The sequence below is a fragment of the Paroedura picta genome, chromosome 15 (genome assembly GCF_049243985.1).
Source record: "Paroedura picta isolate Pp20150507F chromosome 15, Ppicta_v3.0, whole genome shotgun sequence".
NCBI lineage: Eukaryota > Metazoa > Chordata > Lepidosauria > Squamata > Gekkonidae > Paroedura > Paroedura picta.
In genome coordinates, this window is record NC_135383.1 from 28,439,527 (window position 1) to 28,453,393 (window position 13,867).

A 13,867-nucleotide genomic window follows, 5' to 3' on the forward strand; every position below is an offset into this window, starting at 1 on the left:
ACCCTGTCCAAAGTTACCTTTTCTGCCTGGGGAGCTGATCTTTATACTCTGCAGATGAACTGTAATTCCGGGAGCTCTCCAGGCCCCACCTGGAATTGGTTGCCATGTAATCTCCCCCTAAGAAGAGTCTCCAGTCTGATTTTCCCTTCACATATCTGAAGACATAGCGATGGAAAGCTCATCTGTAACCACTATGCCACAATTCCCAAATGTCAGTAATCTCCCACACTCAATAAACATTTCAAACCAGGTTCTTGACACCCATATCTCCACATCCATGCCCTTGTTTGTCACCACGCCACCACAACTTCCTACACAAATACACACATTCAACCACATGCCCTTACAGACTGGACAACTTCCCCTTCCTCTTCCCACCACCAAGTTCTAGCACCCGTTGTATTCCTGGATACAATGGGCTTTGCCCCTAGTGTCTTATAATCAAAAATATGTTAACGTAGATGAATATCTCATGAGGTGTCCACCCTTTGTCTAGACTGTTCCACTTCAGATTACATATATGGGTCTTTCTTGATTTAAATAGATTCAAGTGGGAAGCTATGTTGATCTGAAGTAGTACAACAAAATTTGAATCCAATGCCAGTTTTAAGATCAGCAAAGATTTGAGGCATGAATTTTCGTGTGCAAGCACAGTAATTTATAGAGATCCTCATGGAGTTTTTCACAGTCATCCTTAGTTTTCACCATTCTGAGTAATTTTGTATTATTTGGTGATGCTGGCGAGGGGGCGGGGCATGTTGGTTTACTTAGTTTGTCAATAAAGTGCCTGATTTCAGCGCATTGACGGGGAGGTGAATGGTACAGTCCAAAATGAATAGGGAAGAGTTGTGATTCAATAAAATGTCATTCGGGCCAAGTTGCCAAGGCCAAAGATGGATGATATGGAGGATGTGTGGCCTTATAAAAATGAAGGGATGTGGGGAAATTAAAACTGTGATGTCACACCAAGCATTTTGTCCTGCTACAGTGAGAGAAGATCAGCAGGCGGAAGGACTTTGTTACCATCAAGTTCTGGTTGGAGTTAACTGAAGAAGGTAACCGAGGACAGATAACTGCCGACAAATATTTAATGCTTCATCACTCTATTGAGGGCCAACAGTACACGAGCATCATATGCCGTATTCTGGCACACAAAGAGGAGATTTGGCACTGTAAGCTATTTTATTACCATCTTTTATTTCACGATAACCATTTATTTATGTTGGATTTACTGCTATGGGAAGTTTCTTATCAATCTGCCAGGCAGCTGAGGAAGGCCTGTAGAAAAGACTTGTAAAAAAAATGTGGCATTTAGGTAGCACATAGAGGTCGATCCCATAATAACTTTTAAGTGATGGTTGCCTTTATGCTCTGTTTTTGAGCTTCCCACAAGCACCTGACTGACTACAAAGGAAACCAGATGCTGAACTTAATTGCTGGATTTCTTCAAATGATCTTACAAAGGCTCACTGGCTGCAGGAGGACAACAGGCTTCTTCCCAGATAAACATTTTCTCGCACAACTTTCCTAATACTTTTTCTTTCAAAGGAAGATAAAAACTTGGACAGAACAGGTTCAACACACAACAGGTTCAACCTGATATAAGTCATTCTTACACCCGAAGTTGTGACAAAATAAGGATGTTTGGTGATGATGGTAGGGGAAGAGTCTGAAGTCATATGACTAGTATGCATAACATAACATGACAGTCTTTCCTTCAGGTAGAGTTTCTTCCAGGGTGTGTGACATTCAAATGGATTTATTTTTGAAGAGTTTAAATTGTTATTCATGCATTATTCAGGGCCATTCCGCACATGGACCAATGTTGCCAAATGTTTTCAGAATGCAGAAACGCTATATTAAATAGTGGAATTTTGTCATTCCGCATACCTTTATTTTTAGTGGAATATAGAAGTCCCAGTAGTGTTGTATTCATTCCCCACATGTTTCCGGTCTCGCTGGAATCACAACAAAGGAAGCAATAATTTTCTGTGCTTCTTCCCACCCTTGGCCGCCAATCAAACGAAACAGCCAATGAACTGTTGTGTTCGTGCTCCCCAAAAGCCCTTTTCCCTTTAAGAATTAAAAAAAAAACTGAAAACACCAGTAGCAACGAATCTGTGTTCATTCGTTGCAATGAATCTGTGTTCATTCATTGTCTCAGAAAGACCTTTTTTGCTGGCGTAGGAGCTGGCGATTAATCGTTTACACGCTCAAGTAAAAAAAAAAAGAATCCCCCCCCACGGGCATGATTTGTGGCCGAAATTACGGCCAGTGCCAAACATGGGGCTGTGTTGTGCTTGGGAACTTCAAAGACACTTGCAGTTGGGAGCTTTGTTTAATTTTTAATCACTTCTGTGGAGGGACTTTAGCCAGAGAAGCCTCGCTCGTTCGTTGCTTTCGCCAGTCAAAGGAAAAAAATGGCAATCGGTTCTCCGGAAGTTCGGGGGCAAGAGAGGGGGAGGGACATTCTTTCTACCGCTACATTGAGAACACACGTCTTTCACTGATGTGTTGCAGCTTGTGCTCAGAAGTGTAGTGATTTTTTCAGGGGGAATCCACTTTTCCCGATTTCCCAAAAAGCGCTACAACTAAGCGATTTTTGCGGGAGTGTTGCAGATTGAATTAGTACCATTTACCAAAGGTAAGACTTCTGCTACATTTAAGTTGTGCGGAATGGCCCTCAGATTTTTCCAGCCAGTTCTCACAGTTTCTAAGTAAAAGTGCTGCTGACAGCAAGGTTTACATGGAGGCTGAGCTCTCCAAGGAACACTAAACTAATCTGCTTTGTAAAATGGAGTTTAATTAGGGACTTCATTGATATTGTCTAAAACAAAGCATTGCCAACAACACAAGCACTGAGACCTACTTTTGTCAACCTACTTTTGCACTACTCATGAGATGTGAACATCATCAGGATGCTCATGTTTGGGTTTCATAAGTTCATGTGCAAGAGAAACAAAGTTTTGAATTGATTAAACAACAGGGGAGGGATTCCCTCCAGCTTGTGTCACTTCATCTCACACTGATGGAAATTAAATTAGAAGGGTCTGACAAATGATAATTAAACTCACTCTGGCTGGATTAATATGCACTTTGACAAACCCTTTTATGCCATGCAGATGTTGCCATCACTTTTTAGGTAAACAAAAGTGGAAGGAGGATACAGAGCTAGAAGGATTTGGTCAGAAATTGAGCAGGCAGTTATAAACTGGAAAAGAGAGCTGAGCAAATGCTTTAGATCTGCAGAACTTAACCAAAGCTAAGAGTGCTGACTGGCCTAGAAAGAGAGGCAGACAAGCTTTTCCCCCTGCAGGATGAGATAATGATCACCAACCCACAGAAAATCAATGCCCACTGTCTCCACTCAACGCAGTGGGGCTTTTGTATGGATAGTTTTAATACTGTATTTTGGATTTGTTGTTAATCACCATGAGCTGGCTGACTGGGAGAAGCAGCCTACAAATACGATTAAATAAAATAAAAAAGAAAACAATGTCCATTGCGCACTCTTGTGCAAGATGACTTTTCCCCAAGGCAGCTGTGGCTGACTACGTTGCACCAATAGTCAAAATCCAGCAACATGTAGACTGAAAAAATGTGAGCTTTTCCTATATGCCAATGGCTCTCAACCTGGGGGTTGGTACCACTTTGAGGGTCAAACGACCCTTTCACAGGGGTCGCGACAGGGCAATCAGCTTGGCCAGGGAAGCACCATCCACACAACAACCTTGCAGGGTAGATCGAGACAGAGCGTTCATCTGTCTGGAGCAGCAGAAAAGAGCGAGATCGTCATGGTGGGACAAGAGGCAGAACTGAACTGAGAAACCCCGGAATAAAACCAATTTATATACAATCATGATCAATGGATCTTCACGCCATTGGTCAGTTTTGGTTTAATTTCTGTGAAAGAACACTTGCATAATGTTATGGTTGGGGGTCACCACAACATGAGGAACTGTATTAAAGGGTCGCGGCATTAGGAGGGTTGAGAACTACTGCTCTATGCTGAATTGAAAACGAATGGTATTGGGTCGGAACAGAGAGTCCAGCATACAGTTTACAACAAGTTCCATGTAACGATCATAGTTAGTAGGCCTAGCCTCTATTTTAAAAATCAGTTATTTTTAATGCCTTCTAAGTTAGTGGCCATCACTACAGTTTGTGGCAGTGACATGAGAAATAATGTATTTAGAGCCAGTTTGGTGTAGTGCTTAGGAGCGCGGAGTTCTAATCTGGCATGTCAGGTTCGATTCTGCACTCCCCCACATGCAGCCAGCTGGGTGACCTTGGGCTCGCCACGGCACTGATAAAACTGTTCTGACCAAGCAGTGATATCAGGGCTCTCTCAGCCTCACCCACCTCACAGGGTGACTGTTGTGGGGAGAGGAAAGGGAAGGCGACTGTAAGCTGCTTTGAGCCTCCTTCGGGTAGAGAAAAGCGGCATATAAGAACCAACTCTTCTTCTTGGTGTGCCCTGAATCACCAGCCAGGTTCGCAGGATGGCTTCAAGTACTATGAGAAAGGGGAACACAGTGTATCTTAATATTATTACAAAGCTCTGCCATATGTTTTCTTTCTCATTTTTAGCTTTGTTATCTTGACCATTTTGGTTGAATCTTTGAATCTTTATTTATGGTCATTTTGACCAAAATTTTAGATGCACTACTATGCAATAGCAGTTTGTAAAAGGGAAGGTAATAAATTAAAAGGTTAAAAATGCATCAACAATAAAACGTGAGAACTGAAGATGGCGCCATAAAAAAAAGCTGGACTTCTGTTCAGCTCTTAAGCCATGCCGAGGGTCAGGAGCTTCTGCACCTGGCTGACCTGAACAGATACGCAAATCTGCTCACCGGTCGCCCCAGGAACCGGGAACGGCATCCTGAGGGTCCTACAGATCCGTGGGGAGATAGGAAGACCTCCCTGGATTAATAGCGGCTTGTGCTCAAGGTCACGATGGCGTCTTTGTCGCAAACAACTTTACAAGCTTGAAACGACCAGCTGACCTTACATTCTTCCCAGACCATCATTTACCAGATCGACAGGAGCAGAAGCTGACAGAAGCTGGAATCTGCAACAGTAAGAATTGAAAGCTTTCTGGCTTTTCTCTCTCTTCTCCCACAAGCTCTTCCCTCCCCCCCCCCTCAACCAATTCACAAGCGAATTCCTTCTTTCGCCGAGTGAGAGACTCCCAGCTAATTATACCCATTAACCAAACAAAGAGAGTGCTTTGAAGATTTATTGGTGAAAGTTCAGTGGGGGAATTTGACTTGATACGGAGATCGACAAACTGATAATTTGGGATCGCTCGTGCTCCCGCGAGACCTCACGAGACTTTCTGTTTATAGTTTGTGACTGCCTAGAACTATGGAAGAATTAACTAAGGCACAGCTTTTCCATTTGTTATGCAAAGGAAACTCAGAGATACTGAAAGCAGTCAATAAGCTGGAAAAGGAAATTCGTGGGACTAAGGGAGAGCTTTTGGATGGAGCCCAAGGTCCAGAGAGACCAGCTGATGACGTAGCTCAGCTAACAGTAAATCAAGTGAAACTTCAATGTCTGGAAGTTAATCAACTGGAGGGAGAGAGTGCCAGAGATGTAAAAACCCAAAGTACCTTTAAAGAACCTGGGAAAACAGATTCACGGAAGGAAAGTACCGAAAACCTGGAAGTCTATTCAGAGCAGGAAATGACTTGGATCAGCAAAATAAAAAGAGTCTATTCAAAAGCGACAGCAACTAGGAAGCTATCAGGAGATATTTCTGTGCGACCAGAGGAAGAGATCCAGATTGACAAAGGATTCAGAGCCCCCTCAAAGGCGATTACAAGCAAGAATCAAGTAAGAGATTTCTTTGGCCCTGACAGAAGGACAATCAGAAATACTCTACTATGGAAAAAAACACAATTTCATTTTCTGCGGCCACCTGAAAGATGAGCTGAACAATGGAGTATTCTCCTGGCTTCCTGTGAGAAAAATAGCAGTAGTAACCTTTAGGACAGGTCCAATATATGAAGGGAACTGACTTTATATCATTTAAGACAATAATAGAATATATCCTTATAATAGATTATACCCTCCTATGTATCAACAACTACTTTGTTAAGAAAGATGGTAATAACTCCTAGATCAGGATTAATATGCGATGGGAATTGAATATGTATGTTAATATGTATGCTAAAAGAGGATGACAAACCATATTTTATAGGCATTAACAAGACGACAGTAGTAATTCTTGGGTCAGGGCCAATTTATGAAGGAGACTGACCTAATATCATTTAAGATAATAACAGAATGTATTCCTATAACAGATCATACTCTCATATGTATTAACAATCACTTGGCTAAGAAAAATGGTAAAAACTTCTAGATTAGGTATAATATGTGATGGGAACTAAATATCTATGTTAAAAGAGATGGCAAACCATATCAACTGGTCGCTTTTTCTTTACAACTTCTCTGTAAATGCTTTATATAATAATAAACAATAAAATTATTATTTAAAAAAACAAACAATAAAACGTAAAACTTCTCCACCATAAAAGTCAACATTTAGAAGCATTAACTGCTGTTGACTATTTTACAAGGATAAAATGAGCCATAAAAGCAATAAAACTAGTAAAGCTGTTAAAATATAAAACAAAAGACAAGATTAAGAGATGTACGATAATATTTACTAAACAAAAGACATAAGAAATTCCGTGCACCTATTATGGCTATACATCAGTGACTAAATCTTTCCTAGTTCTTAAGGCTAGCCACGCAAATTTTGCTACTTTGCTAGTTAACAGATTATCTGTATTTGATAGCAATATTTGCAGGCGATGCTTTCTCAGGTCGTGAGGGCATTCTATAAGCACTGGTACATATGCACCTGTGCGAATATGATTATACATCTTGCACTCAAATAAGATGTGTTCTGTGTTCTCTACTTGACCCTCGTTGCAGATACAGAGCTGATCCTTGAGAGGGAGTCCATCAAATTTCCCACTCAAGTAAGCAGAGGGTAGGGCATTGTGACGAAGGAGGGTAAAGGATCTCCTGTGCTCAGGATTTGCCACTTTTCTTATATATTGCATCTGGGTGTTCCTGTTTAGGAGATCTTTCCTAAAGAGTGGGTCCTGAATATTGTTGAGATCATGTTGCCTCTCTATTTCTATCACTTTTGTCTTAACAAGATCTATAGCCTTGTCATAACCCATAGACAAAAAACAATTGATATGAGAGACCATAGTAGCACAACTTTTTAGTGAGTGCAATTTGCCAAGGTGCGACGAATGTGTCGATCACTATTAGACTTGCAAGACTTTGCTGTTGGAAAAGTAGTTTTAGCCAGAATGTAAAGGTAGCTATCCAAAGCCTAGACTGAACGTTGACCATACCTGTCTCAATCCTAACTGCTACGTTTGATATGTTATTTGGTATTGCCAGAATTGCCCTCAGAAATTTAGACTGGATGACCATTTTGGTTATGTTTTCCTCTGTACTTTCCAGTACTGGAATTTTTTTCTTAGAATTTGTTGATAAGTAGAAGCATATTCTTTACTTGTTATATTACAGTGACTGTTGTGATACAACGGATGTGGACATTTGGAAGATGCTGGGGAGAGATACTCAATGTATTTTCTAAAATGTTTTTCTTTTTCAGTCTTCTATTCAAATCCAAAATAAAACTAAAAAAACCCAGCCTTTTGGGATTGAGCTGACCAACAATTTTAAATGCTAGATGGAATGGCACTGTGTAAGTGCTGGGGGCACATCCTGGATAGTGCCCATGACTTCTCTTATACACCTGCAACTCCCATTACCAATTCATTATTGCATTTGATTTTACAAAATATTTCAAAACTTAAGTACTCTCTTACTGTATCATTCAAAGGCAGCATATATGTAGTCCATTAAGACAAAAACAAGCAGTGGTTGGTTCAAGTGAGTAGCCATGTTGGTCTGAAGCAGCAGAACAAATTTAGAGTCTAGCGGCATCTTTAAGACCAACACAGTTTTTATTCAAGGGATGAGCTTTCGTGTGCAGGCACACTTCCTCAGATACAACATCATCTGGACTAAAAAATGTCATACAATGTCATCTGGTACTACTGGATTCAAAATCTGTTAAGCAGTGATTGGGTTATCCCCTCCCACCAATAACATTACGGCAGGATGGGAGATTGTGTCACAGGTGCTGGATCACTGCTATTGCTATTAAAATACCAACATTATTACTTCTTTTGTTATCTGGAAATCATCTGGTAGTCTTTGGCCCCAGAGAAATCTGACTAGCCTTGATCAGGGCCAGGGCTTTTTCGGCCTTTTCTCCTGCCTGGTGGAATGAACACCCCGAGAATATCAGGGTACTAATGGAACTTACAGAATTCTGTAGGGCCTGCAAGACGGAGTTCTTCTACCAGGCTTATGACTGAGGACAGTCTGGACAAACTAACAGCAAAAAATTAATGGGACTCCCCCTGCTGCAGTTGTAATAATAGCTGCTCTAACAGCCTCCTCCTCTACCACTTCCCTAAAGGAAGGAAGAAAAGAGACCTATTAGACCGACCAAGCCAACAAGAAGAGACTCACACCTGGAGTCACTCACGTTGCCTTGTTTGAAATGTTGTTTTATGATCTTAGCTAGGGGCAAAGCCTGTTGTATCAAAGAATACAACAGGTGCTAGAGCTTGGCAGTGGGAAGAGGAAGAGGAGTTGTCCAGTCTGTAAGGGCATGGGGTTAAATGTGTGTGTTGTGTGGGAGGTTGTGGTGGCATGGTGGCAAATGAGGGCACGAGTGTTGAGATATAGAGAGAGTCTATAGAGAGAGCCAGTTTGGTGTAGTGGTCAGGAGTGCGGACTTCTAATCTGGCATGCCGGGTTCGATTCTGCGCTCCCCCACATGCAACCAGCTGGGCTCGCCACGGCGCTGATAAAATTGTTCTGACCGGGCAGTGATATCAGCGCTCTCTCAGCCTCACCCACCCCACAGGGTGTCTGTTGTGGGGAAGGCGACTGTAAGCCGCTTTGAGCCTCCTTCGGGTAGGGAAAAGCGGCATATAAGAACCAACTCTTCTTCTTCTTCTTCTTCTTCTTCTTCTTCGGGTGTAAAGAACCAGAGCTATGTCTTCAGATATGTGAAGGGAAAATCAGACTGGAGACTCTTCTTAGGGGAAGATTACATGACAACCAATTCCTCCCAGTTCTGCGTCATTTCCCTTCTTGTGTGAATTAGCCACAGACACCGAAATGTCTCCCTGCCCTAATACACATGGGGTAGTCACAGTATACAGGTGTCCACCCTGTTCCTTCTGTCTCCATTTTTTTACTGTTGATAAAATGTTATGTGCCCACATGCTTCTTTCATGGTTGCTCCTTAGAAGAAGAACTGGAATATTGTACCCTGTTGTTTCCTACCCAAAGGAGTCTCAAAGCAGTTTACAAACACCTTTTCCCTTCGTCACCTCACAACAGAGATGTGAGAGATGTGGGGCTGTGAGAGGTCTGAGAGAACTGGGAATGGGCCGCAGTGACCCAGCTGGCCTCAGGTGTCCCAAAGCATTTTCCAATCGTCTTCCCTTCCTCTCCCCATAGCAGACTCCCCATGATGGAGGTGGGGTAGAGAGCCTCACATGGAAGCTGGCAACCGTAAGAGGAAGTATCTCTGTGCACAGCAGTCTTGACGTTAGTAAGGTCTTTTATACTGGTTTTTTATTTGCCAGGCCAAGGTTGAAAAAAGTAACTTCAGTTCCCATATCCCTCCAGCCATTTACTTGGTCACAATATACAGTTTCAGGCTGTAAATATTTATTTAGATCTTCCTGCACTTTCCAGAATCACAGGACAGATGCTGGTCTGTTTGTCTGCACCCCAGAATACAAACAGTTGCTGGTAAGGGCTGGCCATAGCCCAGGAGGGACACACCTACACCACTCCCTCCCATCTGCAGGCAAAAATGTCTCCTTTGAAGGCTGGACTCTGAGGCATTGTATGATTTTGAAGTCCCACCTCCAAACCTCTAGGAATATTTCGAACCCAGGTGGGGCCTGGAGAGCTCCTGGAATTAAAGCTCATGTGCAGAGTATAAAGATCAGGGCCTGCAAGAGGGAGCTCCTCCACCAGGCATTTGCCTGAGACTGAAAACAGGTCCCCCCTCAGACATCCCCTCCATGGCCTGAACCAGTCTGTCCTCCCTAAGGGACTTAGCTAAGTTCCTGTTCCTGTTATACTGTTGTTTAAGATAACTGAAATTGTGTTATTTAGATTATTGTTGCTGTTGTATTGGTTTATGTTATATATTAATTCGTTCAATGTATCCCCCATGTTGTATGTAAACCGCCCTGAACCATATGGAAGGGCAGTATAGAAATCAAATAAACAAACAAACAAATCTGTAAACTGTTCGGGGAGCGTTATAAATAAAACAGTAATGCTAAGGAGGGTGGGCTGAGTAGAGAATAGGAAACGGGCCAACGATTGGCCCCTTGGCTCCAGCCAGACAAGAATTCCGGCCAGCCATGCTTTCCGATTGGCTCTTCACCAGGACAGACCAAAGTTCCATCCTGGCCGGGGGGTAGAGCCAAGACGTGTGTATTTCTTCTTTGCAACTATCTACAGATTTGTCCACTGCACAGCGTTATTCTGCAGACAAAATTGGATGCTGTTGCAGAGGTTCTTTTGTGTCCTGTGTCATTTGCACAACAACCCTGTGCAGTAGGCCTCAAGTATTTCAAAATCAAAGAAGCATAGAAATGTAAGGGGCCATACAGGCCATCTAGTCCAACCCCCTGCTCAACGCAGGATCAACCCAAAGCATTCAAGAAAAGTGTGTATCCAACCGTTGCTTGAAGACTGCCAGTGAGCGGGAGCTCACCACCTCCTTAGGCAGCCTATTCTACGGCTGAACTATGTTTTCCTGATATCTAGCCTATATCGTTGTACTTGTAGTTTAACCCATTACTGCTTGTCCTTTCCTCTGCAGCCTACAAAAACAGCATCCTGCCCTCCTCCAAGTGACAACCTTTCAAATACTTAAAGAGGGCTACCTAGAAAGGTATCCCCCATCCAGCAGACATGCTTTTCATTTTTCTGACCCAGATGCACAACTTTACACTTATCTTTATTAAATTGCATATTGTTCTCATTTGCCCATTTTTTCATTGTGTTCAGATCTCGTTGAATGCTGTCTCTGTCTTCTGGAGTATTTGCCAGTCCTCCCAATTTGGTGTCATCTGCAAACTTGATTAATAGTCCCTCCACACCCTCATTTAGATCATTAATAAATATGTTAAAAAGTACCGGACCGAGCATCGAGCCCTGAGGTACCCCGCTACTTACCTCCCTCCAGTCTGATGAAACACCATTGACAACTGTTTGAGTACGGTTCTCTAACCAATTCCCTATCCACCTAACTATCTGAAAATCCAGATGCACTCCTTCAATTTATCCATCAGAACATCATGGAGAACCTTATCAAAAGCTTTACTAAAATACAAGTAAACGACAGCAACCGAATTCCCACGATCTTTTACTTTGTCAAAAAAGAAAACCAGGTTGGTCTGACAGGACCTGTTGGAGACAAATCCATGCTGACTTCCTTGGATCACCAAATTGTCCTCCAGATGTTTGCAGATCACTCCCTTTAATATCTGCTCCATTATCTTCGCCACAACAGAGGTCAGACTCACTGGTCTGTAGTTTCCCGGGTCATCCTTCCTCCCTTTTTTGAAGATCGGAATAACATTTGCTCTCTTCCAGTCCTCCAGGACATCTCCAGTCCTTAAAGAGTTCCCGAAAATGATGGACAAGTTTTGTGCAAGTTCTCTGGAAAGTTCATTGAGCACTCTCGGGTGCATTTCATCCGGCCCAGGGGATTTGAACTCACCCAGTGCAGCTAAATGCCTCTCAGCAACCTCTCTGTCCATGTCAACCTGCCACCCTTGGCTACTGCCATCTCTAGATGTGCCTAAACCCTTTGGCCTGTGGGAAAAACAGATGTAAAATAGGCACTGAGCCTTTCTGCTTTCTCTGCATCCTCCGTTAGAGTTTGTCCATCTGCACCCAACAGTGGGCCTATTGCCCCCTTTACTTTATGTTTGCTCCTCACATAACTGAGTTTTTTTTCTTGTTACAATGGGCTTCCCTGTCCAATCTTAGCTCACTCTCAGCTTTGGCCATTCTGATGATTGATCTACAGTGCCTAGGAACCTGTAGGCTCTGTCCTTCCCTCCATTTCCTGAACATTTCTCTTTTCTTTCTTAGTTCCTCTAGATGTTCTCTGTTCATCTAAATAGGCTTCTTAGAGCTCCCGCAGTGTTTTCGTCTTTCTGGGATAGTCAGAGATATGATGAGTGTCATACCATGGACGAGAATGCTGGAAGGGAAGGGTGGGCGCTACTCAAACAAGAGCTATTGCATGCTCAATCAATGACTATCCCAGAAAGATGAAAACACTGCAGGAGCTCTGAAGCCTATTTGGATGAACAGAGAACTTCAAGAGGAACTAAGAAAGAAAAGGAAAATGTTCAGGAAATGGAGGGAAGGACAGAGCTCTAAAGAAGAATACCTACAGGTTACTAGGCACTGTAGATCAATCATAAGAAAGGCCAAAGCTGAGAGTGGGCTGAGATTGGCCAGGGAAGCCCATTGTAACAAGAAAAGATTTTTCAGCTATGTGAGGAGCAAACGTAAAGTAAAGGAGGCAATAGGCCCACTGTTGGGTGCGGATGGACAAACTCTAACGGAAGATGCTGAGAAAGCAGAAAGGCTTAGTGCCTATTTTACATCTGTTTTTTCCCACAGGTCAAAGTGTTTCGGCACATCTAGAGATGGCCATAGCCAAAGGACAGTGTCTGGGTGGCAGGTTAACATGGATAGAGAGGTTGTCGAGAGGCATTTAGCTGCACTGGATGAGTTCAAATCCCCTGGTCCGGATGAAATGCACCCGAGAGTACTGAAAGAACTTTCCAGAGAACTTGCACAGCCCTTGTCCATCATCTTCGGAACCTCTTTAAGGACTGGAGATGTCCCGGAGGACTGGAAGAGAGCAAATGTTATTCCGATCTTCAAAAAAGGGAGGAAGGATGACCCGGGAAACTACAGACCAGTGAGTCTGACCTCTGTTGTTGGGAAGATAATGGAGCAGATATTAAAGGGAGCGATCTGCAAACATCTGGAGGACAATTTGGTGATCCAAGGAAGTCAGCATGGATTTGTCTCCAACAGGTCCTGCCAGACCAACCTGGTTTCCTTTTTTGACCAAGTAACAGGTTTGCTGGATCGGGGAAATTCGGTTGTCATTTACTCGGATTTTAGTAAAGCTTTTGACAAGGTTCCCCATGATGTTCTGATGGTTAAATTGAAGGACTGCAATCTGGATTTTCAGATAGTCAGGTGGATAGGGAATTGGTTAGAGAACCGCACTCAAAGAGTTGTTGTCAATGGTGTCATCAGACTGGAGAGAGGTGAGTAGCGGGGTACCTCAGGGCTCAGTGCTTGGCCCGGTACTTTTTAACATATTTATTAATGATCTAGATGAGGGGGTGGAGGGACTACTCATCAAGTTTGCAGATGACACCAAATTGGGAGGACTGGCAAATACTCCGGAAGATAGAGAGTTCAACGACATCAAAATCACAAAATGTCATAGTTCCATTGTATACAGCACTGGTCAGACCACACTTAGAGTACTGTGTGCAGTTCTGGAGGCCTCACTTCAAGAAGGACGTAGATAAAATTGAAAGGGTATAGAGGAGAGCGACGAAGATGATCTGGGGCCAAGGGACCAAGCCCTATGAAGATAGGTTGAGGGACTTGGGAATGTTCAGCCTGGAGAAAAGGAGGATGACAGGGGACATGATAGCCCTCTTTAAGTATTTGAAAG

The 13,867-nt window shown here is 43.0% G+C and overlaps 1 protein-coding gene across 27 annotated transcripts in view; it reads right to left on the reverse strand.

The window, feature by feature from the left end:
- The window catches only part of MSI2 (musashi RNA binding protein 2), an 833,820-nt gene that overhangs the window by 128,511 nt on the left and 691,442 nt on the right, over positions 1 to 13,867 (reverse strand). The gene's annotated exons all lie outside the window — the stretch shown is intronic.